We start from the raw sequence: 18,455 nt of genomic DNA, 5'->3' as shown, positions 1-18,455 counted from the left end.
AAGTGATCATTAGCTTTATAGTAATGGCAATGAATCTTGTTTTTTCTCTTAGCACCCAAAATTCCCAGATGAATTGCTGCCAGCAGAAGCATTAGGAAGAGGTTATTTTCCACTCGCAGAAGAACCATGAGAAGTGGATACATTGTTGTTACCACATTTTCTTTGAGCACCAATAAAAGCATGTTCAACTACACATTGTCTAGTCCTGTCTTTTTTAGAAAGTGAATCTTACAACAACAATGTGCACAATGTATCAAACTTGACAACTTTAGGATTTCCTTGGGTCATAAGTCTCCAAGTACTAGCAAAAGTCTGGTAAGAATCTGGCAAGACATCAAGAACATTTTGCACAAGGAAACTGTATGAAATAACTTCACCTGTAGAAATAAGTTTCTCATTGATACCCTTGACACTAGCAAGGAAAGTTTCCATATCATCTTCCTCATGTATAATCTTGGACTCCATCTCTTTACGCAACAATGTAGTTTTTTCCTCATTCCGACTTGCATAAAGACCATCCATAATATCCCAAGCCTGTTTTGCAAATTTTTTTGAAGGAATGTGGGGAATAATAGTGCAACCACTAGTAGAGAAGAGTGAGTATGATACAATTGAAGAGGTTATGAGTTTTTGTAATGATGAGAGTATGTGTGAAGAAGTGGTGTAGGTGGAGAGTTTGTGTGATGTGAGTGATGATATTGTTTTTTTGACAGCCTCTTATTAGAAGCAGGTGATGATGTATCCCTTTCTTCTTCCTTTGGTACTGGTATGCTGGAAGATGTTACTTGTGAGCTTTCTGATCATTCTCTTGATGAGTAAATGCCTCTTCAGACAGTTATAAATGCTCCAAAGAATGGTGATGCTTGTGCAGATGATGTGAATGTGTTTTAAGAGATTTTTATGCCTCTTTGTAGGGATGTATTCTTTTCAATGCCTCTTGAAGGCCACAGCTTCTTCTCATGATATTGTTACAGGTGTTTCCCAGGCCTTGGAATGCGGTGTGGATTATGTTGGTCCAGGTTTACTGGTTTTTTGTGCAGGATATTAGGAAGAGGGAAGTCTTAGGATTCATGTGAACGAGGGTGACAAGGTCTATGATGCGTTTTCTGGTGTGAAGTTGATGCATGGCAAGTTTTTGGATTTTTCTTGGGAGCCAGGTGTAGGCTTGGTTACTTATTTGATGCATGGAAGGCAAATTGTTTTGTGTGGGATCTAGGTGGAAGGTTATGAGCATTTACTTTTGTTACTTCTTAGCATGAATGCTCTAGCAAGTAGAACAAGGGGGTTGGAAAGCTATATCAAGTGTTTTTGTAATGGGCAAGAAGCTAATCATTAGAACCAGAATGCTTATCAAAGTGCCTCCTATACATATGTATGCATAGCCCGTTGCACTTGGGAAGTGGTTTGTAAAAGCAGTTGCACAAAGATTTGGTTTTGTCTTGTTTGTTTTGTGGTTTTTTTAATCAAATGAATCTCTAGAAGATGGTTTTTAATGAGTTCTTCTAGCCGTGCTTTATAACTTGTCAATCGGGTTTATGCATCATAAGATATGAGGGTTTGAAGTTGGCAATTTTTGCTTTTGCAAATGCATGTGAAGAGTGGAAATTGGACCGGCATGATGGGCATTAATTGGAGAAATTAAGGCTGAGAAGTGCTAGAGATAGACGAGGTTGCATGCTTCAAGCCATACTTTACAGTGCATCATTTGTTAGTAGGAGCAGCAAGCAACATGCCTGGGAAGTCACTCTTCTCTGGGAACTTTGAGCTAAGAATTAGTTCTTTTGTTTGGAGGTTAGAAGGAAGTTGGAGGGGAGGCCATGTGGAAGTGGGTTATCTCACATAGGGGGGATTGAAAGGAAAGAGTAGGTTATAAAATGAAGAAGAGGGCTCACTTTGTGTTGAATCATTTGAAAGAGAGGCTCTGGGCCTCTTGGCTTCATGGCTCGTGGGCTCTTGGAGATTCCTCACGGAGCATCCACACTACCTGCCCACGCGCTCATGCTCAAAAATTGATCCTGGACATTTCATTTTTGAAGGCTCCTTGTGCCCAAATAACCAACTCTAGGCTGCCTTTGTTTCCAAATTTGATGCTCCAAGTGCTCAAATAAAAAGCAATATGTGAGTGAGGTGGTGAAGCTGGCGATTAAAGGCAGCAGTGTAAAGATCAAAGGAAGATTGCGGGAGAAAAAAGAGAGAGCCTCAGTGCTCAAGTCAAAGCCAAGGGCTTAAGGCAGAGACAGGACACATAAATGCACAGTAGGGAGTTCTATTTTGATAAAAAAGCATGCACTTATGAAAGGCACCCTAGATGGTGATTTCTTTGAGTTATGATTTGAGCTATGGTGGGTTGTTTATGCTTGCGAGTAGGTGTTAACTGTGTGGTATGGTCTATAGAGAGGTATGTCTAGCTCTATCCATTTTTCTCACAGTGTATGATGTCTAAAGGACACGTTTAGGGACCAAAATTGAAATATGAGCTTACTAGCGTATTAAGAGCCACAACACAAGCTTACATACCAAGTTTGGGCCAATTTTGAGCACATAGACATCATACGCGTATGATGTCTCAAGGCTAGATTTGACAGTCCAATTGCACTTTTGACCACATAGGAGGTTTGGGAGTGAGGAGTTAAGCTTGTTTGTAGACTTTCAACTCATTTGGTCACCTACTTTGCATTTAAAGACATTTTTACAAATACAAGAAGGCAAAGGTAAAAAAGTAGTGATTTTGAGCAATTTTGGCATCCAAAATTTTTTGTGATCACATATTCTTGTTGTATTCATCAAGGAGTACATTGGGTAGAAGCATAAGTGAAATCTCAACAAAAAGGCATCATACGCGTATGATGTCTCAGGGGCCAGATTTGGGTAAAATTAGACATCGGAGTATACTCTAGTGTCCTAGAGTATAAAACAGGACCATAGAAAAAAATTTCATTCCATTTGGAGCTCATTTGAGCTTGTAAAAGCCAAAAGACAAAAACTAGGCAAATTCATCTTATATTGACCATAACTTGCACAAAAAGTGTTCAAATTGAATTCTGAAACTTGCTGAGAGTTGTTTGAGTAATAAAGAGTGCTTGGAACAAAAGTCACTTAATTTTTCCACAAAACAAGTGCCAAATTTGATGTCAAAGCTTGCATATGAGCTCATAAAAGTGTTTGCCAACATAAAATAAGCCTAGAGACCGAGTTTCATTTAATTTGGATACTTCTGGCTTAGTAAACCTTCCCAAGAAGTTACAGACAACCAAATAGAAAAAGGACTGATATATCTGTCTAAAAGTGTCCAAATCACAAACTAAGACTTGGAGTGGTTAGAGTACATCAAGGAGAGTCTATAATTAAAGTTTGAAGCAATTATGAGCCACTAGACATCATACGCGTATGAAGTCCCCAAGCACAGATTTACTGTTTTGGCCATAACTTGAGCTACAGGAATTAAATCCAAAAACTTTTTTTTAATCAAAACTAAGCTCTAGAGTAGCTCTACAAGACAATGTCAAAAAACACATCGTTTAAGGCCTCAAAATTCATTCAAAAGTTAGGGGTGTCTAAAATCGACAATTTGAGAGAATTGTGAGAAAATGATCGCGGTTTTGGACATAGTTTCATTTTTTTCCTAGCCAAAGCACTTGAACACTTTGGAATAGGCCTTCTTACGTTAAGCTAGAGATGTTAAGCCCAAATATCATGTTCTCTTTGCCCAAATACAAGCTTCAAAATCCCAGCGATAGAGGAGAATTTGTCCATAATGGATCTTCCAGAGTTGCAGTTGATAAAGACCAATCATGCTGAGAGAGTTTGGATAAAAGACCATGAGATTGAAGGATTGTATAGATATATTGACTACAGTGAGGTCAAACTTTATAGGTTCTCAAATCCATACCCAAAAGAGATAATAGACTACAAGCTCTTATATCTATACATACGGTGTTGACTATCAATGGCAGTCTATAGTTGTTGACAAGTATGGACGAGTATGGACTGCATTAGAAATAAGTGGATGTTTGGTCAATGAAGGACCATATATACCTCCACCAAACATGAGAATTACTACAAGAATTCCAAAAATGGAGGCACATGGATTCCCTTCTAGAGTGATAACGAGAGATGAAGTGATCATAGAGATGGAAGACATGCCTTCTCAAGGACCAATTTCCAGCAGAACGACTAATCTTTTTGAAGAAGAACCTAGATATAGTAGAAGACCTGAAGCGAGAGAAGGATTGGGAGAGTCTATGGTTGGACTTGTAGACAATCGGTGAGTTAGACCATCCTAGATCCAAAAATGGGCAAATAGGAAATACACTGGAAAAAAAGATCCAAGAGATCGTGTAGCGGCTTTCAAAAGAGTAATTAGAGCAGAGGAAGTTTTAGATTTTACGACACAGTTTGTGGGGGTTGGAAAAACTCTAGAAGATGATGTGGCTACATGGTTTGACTCAGTGGAAAGACGATATTTTGAGACTCTAGACGACTGTTTGAGGAATTTATCAAAGAATTCTCACAGAAAGGCATGGCTCACAATACGGTCTCACAAATTCATAGATTCAAACAAAAAGAAGATGAATCAGTATGCAATGCGGCATTACAACTCAAAACATATGTCAAGTTGTGTCTCAGAGTGCAACTTCCTACGCAGGCACAATTGATGTTGATCTTTATCTAGGGAATGAGACATGCAGGTCTTCAAAAGGATCTCCATATGATAAGGAGCTCGATGCTAAACAAATTGATCAAAGAAGCTCTTGATCTCGTGGATAACTATGAGAAATATAAAGAAAATGATTGTAAGAGTCAAGAGGATGACACATCCTCTCTGTACACTGATTCACAGATGACTGAATCCATTGCAAAACAAGCGTCGCCTATCAATCAAGAAAACTTTATAAAAAAAAATGGTCAAGAGGTTATATCCTCTTGTAAATGTTGGTCTGAGGGAGCTTAAGTGGTGAAAAATTGAGAGAAAATGAGCAAACCATACAAGAGAAGAGTGTTACTATAGCATGGAATATGCTAGGGAAAGGTATGTACAACCTGTTCTAGTAGCACCTCTTCCACCTAGAAAGGCTATGGGAATTGCACCAGGTCCAGTATGAGTTCAAGGCCACAGTCTATCGTAGGACAACAACCTTTGCTGCCAGGTGCTAAAATGCATGTAGACATGAGATGCACGCCAATGATGGAAATATCTAATAAACAAGCACTAGTACTAGCTGTGATTTGTTATAACAACCAAAGTGGGTACTGCCCTTCGAAGCAATAGACGATGAGAGAAACACATGGAATAATGAGGCCAGTACAACCTCCACCTCCTGTGTTTCAACCTGAAGAAAGAAGGTATGAGATGGACAAAAGGACATTGCGGTTCATTGTGAATAGAGGAGTAGTTAGGTTAGAGCCTATTTATAGCCTAGAGGAAATGCAAGAAGAAGTTCCTTAACCAGAGATAGATCATCACAAAATCCGTGACAACCACTTGGTCAAACAATGTCCTCAAATGGATATCACACAAGTAAATTCCTATTGTCTTGACTGTGGTGTCATTCACTTGATCCCCGCTTGTCCAAAACATCTAAACCAAGTCAGAAAGATCACAATGAATGTCTTAGAAATTGTTTAGCTACCCAGTAGCTTGGAAAATGAAAACGCCGTACCAGTTCAAGTAGTTACAAGAGCACAAGCTCAAAGGGAAGTTGATGAGAACCCAAAGACAAAGAAAACAAAAGCTGAGGTGACTCTAGAGATGGGTGAGCCTCTCGACCGTAAACTAGCAACCCTAGGCTTGTTTATTTTTTACCTTTACAAGTGCTTATGCGTTTGATTATATTACAGTTTAATGTTTACTGCTAAAAAATTGTTTAGTACTCTGCTACCAATTAATCTGTGTTTCTATTCATTGCATATGCTTTTTAATTAAATATGTTCTATGAGAATGCAATTATTGTGCCATTTTTGGCTGATTTTGTAGTGCTTGAATAAATCTAAAGACATTCAATCTCAGGTGCTCTTCCACTTCGACGAATGGGCTTTCGTTCACTAGCTTTCGAGGATGGAATCTACATCAAGAAGGGGGGCATGCTAACCACTCACAAACACCCTATCACCTTTGATGGACACCATACCACTTTATTTGAGTCATGGATCAGGCTTGTCGGTCCTATAAGTGTGTAGGTGATCGTCGATGAGAGGCGCACCACTTATCTCATTTTTACATTATTTTTGCAATAATCGACCATTGTGGACGCCCATGTATGAATGGATCAAATTCATATAAAAGGTCTATTTTGACCTAAAATCCTCATTCTTGAGGTGCATGCTAAAGAAGTGCTCTTGCTCTACCTCTACCTTCTTCTCCATCGTGTGCTCACGAATGTGTGTGTGCACGTGTGTGTATGTATGCTAGAGAGAGAGAGAGAGAGAGAGAGAGCATTGTGGCAACATTGGCGATTTAGCATGGCAACAACGGCTCCCTCTTCTTCGTGGCACAAAATCCTTCACACCGGCAAGCATCAAGCAGTGAGTGACACACCATTGCCCCTCTTTGAGCTTACTAGAATAGTTTAGTTGTGTGCTTGCAAAAATTTGTGGCTTGCACAGTGTTTGGCAAGTCCCCAACATCCAACATGTACGATACAAGTGCATAGTGAGATAGTAGGGAAGATGTATGTGTGATGCAGACACGACTTTCACACATGTTAGAGAGGGAGTTCCAATGACATTCTATGCTAGTGATGATGATGTCATGCTTGCCTCGAGTGTATCTCTTTCAGATATGTCTATGGATAGCACACTTTCTCCATAGTGGTTACTAGATAGCAGTGTTTCTTTCCATGCCACACCGCATCGTGACTGGTTTAGCATCTTTTCTAGTGGAAGACTTGAGTGCGTGCACTTGGCTGATGGTTCGGCTATGACATAGAGGGTGCAGGAGACATTTGTTTGTCATTGCCCAGTGGTGCGTCATACACGCTACGACATGTGCTCTATATTCCTCAGCTAAGATAGAGCTTGATCTCAGTGAAACAATTAGCATTTTTTTGTTGTGAAATATTGCTTAGAGAGCAGTCTTTCCAGATGCATTGTGGTCCATTAGTGATTGTCAGAGGAGCCAGCAATAGCCCAATATATTCTATGCATGTTTCTGAGGTATGAGATGGCATAATCTTGATTTTTTTGCTCGCATGCTTTGGGCGCGAGATGAGACATGTCTCTTTCGCGGGGGAGCTCCACCATGCTCAAGAGACATAGCATTTAGTTGTGCAAGACATGCCATTAGACTCTTTAGAGACAGAGATAGAGCGACAATGCTCCAGTGAGACACAATAGCTATTGTCAAGGTTTGTGGAGCAAAGGTAGAGAGGATATGCTCCCTATAGACACAAACAGAGATGAAAGACATGGGAGTTCTTTGATTTGCTCATGTTAGAGGCTAATGAGTTGGTGCCAGGACGCACAGTTTTGCCTATGGGTGAGAAGAATGTAGGTTTCCCAGTGTCGGCTTTGACACATCCATACGTGATGGGTAGTCATGTGATGATGCATTGATTGAAAATAGCCTAGGGGAGGCAAGTACAGTCAGGTTTGTGCAGATTTTGTCAATGTTTGAATGTCTCATGTTCGACCTGTTGGTGTCGAGGCCTGACCTAGCAGCTGTGGTGAGAGCATTTGCAGTAGAGATTGTGAGTTGTGTAATGACAAACACTAGCATGATGCGTAGTGGAGTTTTGTAGACCATACAGAGTAGTTTGCAAGATTTACATGCAGGCTCTAGCATGGGTATGCACACTTGCCTACCACAAGAGCCAATAGATTGCATGTAGATCGATTGAGCGAGCTAGTGGGCGTAGGTTGAGAGAGTCTCTCACCTATTTTCTTATACATGCTATTGGTTTAGCTAGTAGGACCCATTTTTTGGCACATTTACCTTTAAGTGGGAGATTGTTGGGGTAGTGGCACATGTGCCTTGCCCGGTTGCCCAGGCTATGTGCCCACCCACCACTTAACATTTTATTCTTTCACCTGCCATTGACATTTTATTCTTTGTATATATACAAAGAATAAGGGACAACTCATGGTAGAGTCTTGCCCCACCCACACACTGTGTACTCTCTCCTTCTTTTCTTCCAACATGCACACTGCATAGTGAAAGCATGCATCCATTCACACACACTCTTTAAAATAAATGAGAACAAGAGTTAGAATATAGAGTTGTGCTTATGGATCTATCTCAACACGAGACCAAATTCAATAGATCCAAATAAGAGATGGTATATCAAAGAGAAATTCTAACCAATGGAGCTTGAAAAACCTTAGGGTTAACTTCATTAAAGACCTCTGAAGATTAGTGTTAAAAGTCCTTAGACCTAGGACCTTAGGCAAGCTAGGGCTGAGCTTGAGGTGGGAACCCGGCCCAAGCTTGAGGTGCTTGTCGTGCTTGCTGACTAAGGTGCTTGAGGTGCTTGTCATGTGATCCCTACAAGAAGGGGTCGATCCATAAATCTAGGAGAATGAGAGAGAACACACACACACACACACACACACACACACACACACACACACACACACACACACACACACACACACACACACACTCACTCACTCACTCAAGGCAAGCCTAAAACCTAAGAGGCATCAAGGACACATGTCAAGCATCTACACATGTTGTCCTCATGTAGTGCCTAAAACCTATCGGTTGGCCTCTAAAGGGGTCCAATACTCGGGGGATTCACCATGGAAAAATTACCACACCACATAAGTGCAAGGGAGGGATTTTTTAACAAGTTACATAAGCGTATAAGTTAGGGGTACACCCCCAATAATTTATCTCCCAAGCTTAAAATAAGAGAGGGGGGTATCATATGTTTGGGGGGGGGGGGGGGGTGGAGAAGTGAGAAAAGGAAAAAATAAGAGAAAGTTTTTATGTTTCAAAATCATGGCTTCCCAAAAGAGTCTACCCTTTACCTTGTGAGTCAACAGCCACAAAGATACATGCAAGAACTAAAATTTCTTTGTATGAATTGCTTGTTTTGTGATTATAGTTTGTTTGTTGAGGGATGAAAGCTATTCTCTAGATGCAAATTTACACAAATAACCTAACATAGTTTTATAACCATGCTTTTTGAGTAATTTAGATAGGTCATAATTGAACAAGTAGCTAGAGTGCAGGCTAATCAAGCACATGGTTTGAAACTCAAACTAAGATACATTCATGGTGCATCTAGTTATCAACATAAGTGTTCCTTTGGTGCCAATAATTATGCTACACACTCTTTGACTAGTTTTATTAGTAAGATCATGTGAGACCTAAATTTTATATGTAAGATAGGGGTATGCTAGTTTTCTTCATTGATTATCATATAAGCGTAAAAAGGGGACCGTATTCCCTAATAAGAGTTGTATATAGGGTTTTTATAAAAGTTTTCCGCTTGCAGGTGGCCTCTCATTTTGTATCTAGAGTGAATGCCCCGGGTCCAATAAGATTTAAGTTTGTTTAATTCATTTTTAAAGCATTATTCAAGCCCTCTCTCTCTCAAAGGGGTTTGAAGGACACTTGTCCTAATGCTACCCTTGTTGCTTGATGTTGTGGCGGTTACGCCGCTAGCGGTGGCTATGATAGTGAGAACTCAACCGACAAACAATAATGTCAGACGAGGACGGAGCTTGACCTGCAAGCGCATGGAAACAAATAGGTGGGTGTCAAATCATCTACTCGACCTTCTAATGACAATCACTACCAAGGAAATCAAATCTAAGTTCTCAAATACACAAGTGACTGAAATCCATACTACGAACAAATTCTATCCAAAACTTGATCTAGAGTCATCGAATCAGCCTCAAACTCAAAGGGGGGTCTCTACACTAGGTAAGGACAATACCATATGAATCTACAATACAATCTCAACCTCTAACCACTCCGTGCGGTAAACGCATATGAAGACAGGCCAAAAAATACAGGTGAACAAATCTCGACTCTGATGGTACTAATGTGTAGCTCTACTTGTTGCGGTTCTATAGATATATTTCACGCTCAATTTTGACACACAGGTAGGGAGAAAACTCACATAGAAGCTCGTGGGAGCTCACCTCGCGTAGAATCCGAATGCACGCACGCTTGGTATTGGTGCGTATCTCTCGCCGTTGCTAACACAATGGTGGTGTCGCTTCTCCAATGGCGGCTCCGTAACTCGCATAGCAAGACGATAGACTCTCTCTCTCTCTCACTCTCTCTCAGACACAGTCACAACGCTCAAAAACTCACCTTGATTAATGATTCAAAATTGTGTCCTTAGGTTTACAAAAATTGGCTCTTATACCTCAGCCTTGGAGGTGTAAAAACATCTCTAATCTAATTACATAAGCAGGTGAAACTACTTGGGGAATACAAGCTGGAAACTCAATAAAGTCCCGCTAGTTACAATGAATCGGCTCCATGAAAAAAATGAAATGTCGGAAAGACATTTATTACAATAAGTGTTTACAAAAACATGAGTGTGAGCAAAAATGTATATGTGTGGTCCTCCGCTCAACACTCCCCCCCTCCGCGTTCATGTCGTCCCTGACATGACATCGTTGCTTTGTCTTAAGTGGAGTCCCGTCGATTTCAGCATCTGAAGATGTGACTCGTATCTCAGGTTTCCAATGGTTAGTGTAGGGCCGAATATCTTACTTTCATGAGTAAAGAAACCACTGTAGAATGCCTCCTCAAAGGCCTGCATGTGGAAGCTCAGCATAAACATGATTCTCAGATAAAAGAGGTGTAATACTTTTGGAGATGGCTGCAAGGCTAGATCATACATCATATCTGTCACTGTGTCGGCCGTTGACAACAATGTTAACACTACTAGCCATAGGGGGGGTTTGCGAGGGACTAATAATTGATGGGCGTCGTTTAAACAATGACGAACGCGTCGCATAGACATGATTTCAGTCGTATAAGCAAGGATATTTTTTATTAAAAAAAATCGGCCATCGCATAAACAACCACTGTCGTTGCATAATCGATGACTTGAATTTGTAGTTGTGGCATAATCGACGCTTCAAATTGGGCCCTGCTTAAACGACGCACCAAAACCAGGCTCTTAGCGACCCTCGTGACTAATTGACACCACTTCTGTCAGGTGGGATCTACGGTCCCTATTAATTGGGGGCGGCGGGATCAGTTTTGCACCGTCCGATGGCGGTTTAATCTCCAAGTGATCACCATGTGATCACAATTAAAGTGAACCCCAAGTAAATTTGATGTGAACATCAAGTGACCGCCAAGTGATCCCCATGTGAATCCCAATCGACATGTGATCACCTTGTGACCCCACCCATTACCAAGTGATTACAGTGTGACCCCGACTATCCCAAAGTGATTGCAGTGTGACCCCGTCCATCCCAAAGTGATCTCCAAGTGAACACCATGTGATCTCCACCCTGTCATTTTTGCTATATGATTCTATGTTCACACCTCCATTTCAAGTGGCACGCGATAGCTTAATGGGAGAGTTGTGGCCTCCAGTTGTGTAGGTGGTGGGTTCGAGTCGTAGGGGCTCAACCGGCCGGAATCCTTTTATTCTTGAGAATAAATGGATGGTCCACATTGTTCAAAGATGCTGGACCGTAGATCCCACCTGACAAAGTGGTGTCAAATAGTCCTGTGGCTTAGCGATGCCTGTACACTGCCCCTTCTCTCATGCGACGAGGAACTTCTATAATATTGTTGCAAAGCCTTTGAAATGTGACTCGCGGGAAATTATACACAACAGCGAGCTCCACGGCTGCGCTACAGCAAAATACGCAAAATGAGAGCAAGTACTCCCCCCCCCCCCCCCCCTCTTCTTCATCACTTGCCTCTTTAGTGAAAAATGCAATATCGTAGGTTTATGTAATTCAAAGGTGTGACCAAACAGGTAGGAGAGATAGGAATTTCTGTTAAGGATAGTGAGAGGGAGAGGAGTTTGTAGCGCTGAGTGTATGTGTGTGTCCTGAGAGGCTCCCGGAGAGCGAGAGGAAGTTATCACATTGACAACGTGCATCCGTGCTACGTGTGTGTGTGTGTGTGTGTGTGTGTGTGCGCTTATGCATGTGGGCATGCTGAGAGAGAGAGAGAGAGAGAGAGAGAGGCACAACAAGCTCCTGCGACGTGGATACAAGAAGAGAGGAAAAGAACCCGAAGAATGGACATGCCTCTCAACCTTCGCTTCAATTCATGGGCTTAACATGTGAAAACTGAGGCACAAAAAATGGAGTCTCCAAGCTTGGGTTTGAATATTGCACTTTGTTAGTGCCTGCAAAATAGGTTCAGAGCTATGTTTCAAAAAAACAGTTCAATGTGTTGATAGCCGTTTTTCGGCTTTCCATAATTGCCATAGTAAGCTACCTCACCCTATCAAATCACTCAAACATTTTGGTTATACCTACCATTTCACTGTACATAGGCGTGTGTGAGTTAGGGGACTTTCCCTATATTTTCTTAAAAACCCTTAATTATCTAGTCACTCGGCTAGTTGAGCCAAAAAAATTTAAAAAATAAAAATTATAAGTATATTATGGCCCATTTGTGTGTAAATATTTCATTGTATATAGGGCCTAAATAAAAGAATTTTTCATAATTATTTTGGTATTTATTTAAATATTTCTACCTATGGTGTGTTATTTATGCTATGTACATTGACTCACCATTACCATATTTTTTCTTACCATTTTGCATACTCTTTATTCCATATAAAAATAATTTCATGCAAGATTCTCTTATTTTTGGTGTAACTCCATCCCAACAAAAATCCAAAAAAACTAGTTTATTTATGTGTATATTTTTTCACTATTGTCATTTTTCCTTCCTACATCTATTCTCTATTACTCTCATAAATTAGACCACAAAAAATATTCATCTTTTTATGGTAGACTTATAATGAGAGAGATTTATTTTGACCCCTTTATATTTTTTCCACCTATATTATTTATATTTGACATGTACATATTTTTTTAGACCCCTCAATATTTGATTTTCTTAGTTGTACTATTCACTTATATCATGATCTCAATAATATCTTCAATTATAGACCTACCAAATAAGATCAAGGGTATGTGGCATGCATGCATGCACCATGGGGAGCTCACTCTTGGAGGTATTCAAAAGAATCATCCAAAGAAGGACCTCACAAGGACCTTGTGTAGTGGAAAAAACAGTCGGTTTTGCTGAATTTTTAAAGATCACATGCTCCCCGAATTCGAAAAGGTGATACAAACAAAAGTTGTAGCTCGTGAGCTGAACTTTCACCTCAAATTTTTTCATATTTTTTTGAGCTACGAGCTGTGAGCTATGATTTTATTGGTGGACCCTAGTTTGCCCATGCTATGCAGCCACACTCCCTCTTCCACTTTATCATTTTTCTCTTTCACACACACTCCTCCCTCTCCTTCCCACTCCCAAACCTGCAACTCCCATGTCCTAATTCACCCTCTTCACCATTGCCACATCTCTCACACCTCCATAGCCTTCATCCTCCATTTCTACACCCTTTGTGTCCCCCTTTCTCTCTACATATATGTCCATATTACCATACACTCTTCAGCTTTGTAAAGAACTTCAAAAAATCAGCAAAAATCCAAGGATAACCTCTGCAAATGAAGGCTTTTATCATGAATTTTCCAAGGTTTGAAATAACATAGCTTCATCGACACGCACTGCTTCGCCATGCTGACTGCTTTTTCTTCCGGTGCTGTAAAGAGGTGAATGTCAACTTCTCCAAATCTTCAACCTCTCTTTACAAGCTCATCCCTTCTCTAACTTTTCTCATCATATATCTCACCATTTGGTGAATGATTTTGTAAATATTTTTTAGTGATAATTACTAACTACTAACCACTAACCTTATTGTAAAATGCACCCTCTATTAGAGTAGGCACTCCCCAATTATTCACTCAATCCTCTCTCCTTTCATCCTCAATAATTCTCTTCCCTTGAGCCCACATCCATGTGACTCAAAGGACAGGAGAGACCCACCCTCATAAAAAAAAATAAAAATATGCATAATCTTTTATTCCTTCAAATAAACTTGATTAGGCCTAATCCTAATCGGAGCTTCTAAAACCTATAAATAGAGCCCTTCTCTCCCTTGTAAATTATCACATGATCACACTACACCACACCATTCTCAACACATAACACACCACTCTTCAAGCCTAGTTGTGTAGAGTGTGTGCATTGTGAGTGCTCTATTCCATCACTACACATAGGTGCATGGAGAAGCTTGAAGTTAGTTATGCCATCTAGAGGAGTGGAGTGATACTATACTCTGCAATCACACTTGTAGCCTACTCTTGTCCATAAATAAGATTCATAGTTTTGGGTGCAATTGTATGCTGCAACTACGACTCTTCTCTCCAAATTGACTTGATAAGTTGGCTAATCAGGTGGTTGAAGGTATATTGTCCTTGAAGTTTGTTGTGCCATTTCATGCTTGGTGGTTTGAGGGCTTGTTGAATTGTTTGCATACAAGGTCAATTGTAAGAGGGTGCTCGGTGAGAGGGCTCCCGTGACCCTAAGACAATTTGTGTATTGGCAACAAGGTCAAGTTTTGTGTTGTCCCTCTATTTCTCATCAAGCTTTGTGTGCATCTAGTCTTTAAAGCTAAGACTGAGTTGCTCAAGTTGATTTGTGCTCTTTACCTCTCTCTGGCGTGGTGAATGTTTGTGTTTGGTGTGTGTGGCTATCTTGCATTCCCCTCTCTTTGTGCGTTTGAGTACAAGGAGATATCACGTGCGTCCTAGTTTGCATCTACAACTAGGTGGTGCCCCTTTTCTTGTTTGGTTTCTGGCTGTGGGTTGTTGTTGTCTCTGATTGTGCTTGCCCCAGCCCCAATTGAGAAGCACGGGAGCCTCGAAGGGTGTTTAGAGGCCGCTCTTCTTGTTGCTCGCCCCGGACCGCCTCAATGTGAGTGTGCATGTGTGTAGGCATGCAGGTTGTGTGTGAAGGAGACCTTAATACTGCGTGCATGTACAAGAGTGTGTGTGTGTGTGTGCGCGCGCGCATATGCAATGACAACTCAAAAGCAAACCTCTATCATCACACAGCTTCACCAGCATATAAGTAAGAGTGCGCATTGATACAGACAGAAGAAGTAGAGCGCAATACATAAAGGGACAAAATCTAGCTTCAAGCAGTGTATGTGTATACACATGCGTGCAACTTGGCAACAACTAAGCTACAGGTGTTGCTGTGGTGGAAGGATACACCCACATCTTGAGCTTGCGATGACTGGTTTTCCTCTGTTTTGGTAGGGAAGACCTCCTTCTTATCTTTAACAGGCTCCTTTGAAGCCTCCGTTTTTGGCACATAGTAGAGGCTCATCTTGCTATCAAAGCGAAGAACGTATGCCTGATTACATCCCTCATAAAGCCTCTCCCCTAGTGTGTCAATAATGTAGTAAGATTCTTTGCATACCTTCAATAGGAAAAAATGATCATTCCAGCTCACAATGTAGAGCTGAAATCCCCCATTGGGCTGCAAGCCTACACTCTGCTCATCTATTGCTTCCCAAATCTCTTCAAAAGACTTTGCGCATTGCAAGAAATTGTAGTAGGCGTCATCTAGCCCCTCAGGTTGGAAAAAGCCAATGAAGGAACGCTCATGATCCACTGCTAGTGGTCGTATTCTTGCGTTTATGACAGTCTCAAGGTCAAAGTGGCCATCCACAAACTTGCTTCTGTAGGCCTCAACATCAAATAGCTTCCTCCACTCTACAGATCCTTCTCGGATGAGGGTGTCATATTCGGCTTGATGGGCATACAGTTTAGGTTCTTGTGTAGCCAATCAACGATCACTACAACAAGGGCCGTGCAAGCACTCTCACCGGCTGCTCTTTCGCTCCTCTGATCAATAGAGGCAAAAAATACAAATGTAGAGAACTTCATGTTACCATCCCTACTCACCAAATCTTTATGTTCTGAGCTTCCTATAGTGAAAAGCTCCTCTCCAAAGTCCAAGCATTCAGATATCGTTGAAGAAAGCATTGCTTTCTTCTCATTCTGACAAACACAAAAAAAACTTATTTCCATATACAAGAGCTTTTGGACAAATTCCTAAGAATTCTCACATTGTGACCTACCATAACATCATGGGCTTCTATTAGCAAGGGCGCCTCATACCTAGTTAGGTGCGGTTGGGGGCAGGGGATCGCCGGCCTAGTGGGCAGGCCGGTGGTCCCCAAGCGCACTAGCTAGGTATGTGGTGCCTCCCGAGTGGAAGCTCGTGATGTTAAATAGTACATGCAAACAACGAGAAAGAGCCCATTTTCCTACATAAGAAAATGTCAAAACCTTCTTGTGATAAATTAGGTTAAGTTAGCAAAGAATTTGTGCATTTTTTACATTAGACTAGCCTTGGCTTTGCATTATTCAAGGTACCTCATCCATCAAAACAAATATAATCAATCCAGGCATATGACTCAGATGACATGATGGTGTATGGCATTCTTAAAGAAGTTGTGAACAAAACAGGCTGGGTTCCACGCACCCCAAAATGCGAAGATGCATCGACAGAGAGTCTACCTTGCACCCAGATCATCAACACCGCAAAGTACAACTCCTCCAAAGAAAGGCATAAAAAATGGTGCTGCATCTACATTGTGCTCTGCCCCTTCAAGCTCATCATTAACACCCGCAGAGCTTGCCAAGAGCTACAACAAGAAGCATTACCGAGGAGTACGGCGTCGGCCGTGGGGCAAATATGCAGCCGAGATCCGAGACTCTGCAAGGCAAGGGGCCCGTGTTTGGCTATGGACCTTTGACACGGTTGAGGAGGCAACTTTGGCATATGATTGAGCGGCATTGAAGATGCGTGGGGTGCGTGCATTGTTGAAATTTTCCGTCAATGTCGTGGCTCCAATGCTAGAGAAAGAGGTGTAGACAAAGAGAAGAAGAGAGTGAAACAAGAAGCACCAGTCGAAGATGGAGTTGCAGGCATCGAGCAACAATGTCAACAACGCAAGCGCATGCAAGAGCCATCATCATCTTCACCACCATCAAGTCTGGTAGTGAGCTTTGAAGGAGAAGGGGTGAAGATAGAAGAGCTAGATGATGTGTTTTCTTTGCATGAGCTGCACGAGTGTTTCGTGCCTTTCATCACCTCCTCATTTTCTAGCGCCATGGCTACCCTGGCCAACTGCGTTGCAGCCTCTCATTTGGCAGCCTCTCATGTGATAGCAGAGTGCTTGTGCCTGTGTGTGTATGTGTGTGTGTGTGTGTGTGTGTGTGTGAGAGAGAGAGAGAGAGAGAGAGAGAGAGAGAGAGAGAGAGAGAGAGAGAGAGAGAGAGAGAGAGAGAGAGAGTGTTGTTGGGTGAGAGTCCGACCATCATGAAGGACATGGTGGCAGTCCATGAGAATTAGGCGTTGGTTCATGTTGGGGGAGTCAATGAGAGCCTACAGCCTCTCATTTGGCTGACAAAGAGTCGAAACTCATCGGCGAGCTCATCTACAGAGTCGACCTTGAAGGCATATGGTATTGCACAATATGCTGATATGGACAAAAGAATTCACTTGATATTGTTAGTCAATGGTTGTGCTTGGAACTACCTTGATCGATATGTATGCCTAATGTGGTGCACTTCCTCGATCACAAAAAGTACTTTAAGAGCTTCCTGTCGTGGATGTCGCCTGATTGTGGGATATGCCTAACTTGGACAGGGCTCAGGAGCTCTAGGTTGTTTTCAATGGAATGGGACGTCGTGCTTGCCACTTCCTGGTCGACATGTATTCCATATGTAGTGCACTTCATGAAGCACACAAAGTGCTTGAGGAGATTTCTCTCTGAAATGTTGTCTCTTGAGATGCACTGATTGGGGGATATGCCCAACTTGGGCAGGGCCAAGGAGCTCTGGTCGTTTTTTAGTGGATGAAGTGAGGGTGTCTCTCTAGACGCAATCACATACGCTCTAGTCTATTTTCAGCTAATGCGAAGTGAGGCTCTCTCTCTAGATGTAATGTTATTTCAAGCAGTTCATTGATTGCTATAAGGTTAGGTCAGGAAGAGAGGGAGAGAGAGCTTTTTTAAGCAGATGTAGAGAGACCGTATCTCTCCAAATGCAATCATGTACAGTGGCACCTTGAGGGCATGTGGTAGTACACAAGATGCTGATATGGGCAAAAGAAGTTATGATGATATTGTTAGTGAGTGGTTGTTGAAAGAAAACGTTGTGCTTGGCACTGCCTTGGTCGACATGTATGCCAAATGTGGTGCACTTCATAAAGCGGAAAAAGTGCTTGATGAGCTTCCTGTCAAGGATGTCGTTTTTTGAAATGCACTGATTTGAAATGCACGGCTGCCACGCACAAACCCTCTCGATCTGAGCCGCTAGAAGAACCTCTTGGATGCTAAGGAGCCAATCCCATCTTCAAACCACAACATGGATCTGAGAGTGCCACTCGAATGGGGCTCCCCTGCCCCACTGGAGCCACACCCCCT

The 18,455-nt window shown here is 41.7% G+C and overlaps 2 pseudogenes; one reads left to right on the top strand and one right to left on the bottom strand.

Moving 5' to 3' along the window:
- Positions 1-15,148: 15,148 nt before the first annotated feature.
- On the bottom strand, positions 15,149-16,017 carry LOC147420157 (uncharacterized; annotated as a pseudogene).
- Positions 16,018-16,260: 243 nt separating this feature from the next.
- Positions 16,261-17,038, top strand: LOC147420156 (ethylene-responsive transcription factor 1A-like; annotated as a pseudogene).
- The last annotated feature ends 1,417 nt before the right edge of the window (positions 17,039-18,455 follow it).

This window comes from Adiantum capillus-veneris, chromosome 28 (assembly GCF_014529385.1).
Source record: "Adiantum capillus-veneris isolate H3 chromosome 28, ASM1452938v2, whole genome shotgun sequence".
NCBI classification, from domain to species: domain Eukaryota; kingdom Viridiplantae; phylum Streptophyta; class Polypodiopsida; order Polypodiales; family Pteridaceae; genus Adiantum; species Adiantum capillus-veneris.
The sequence above is the reverse complement of the archived record's forward strand: the minus strand, read 5'-3'. Positions and strand labels throughout refer to the sequence as shown.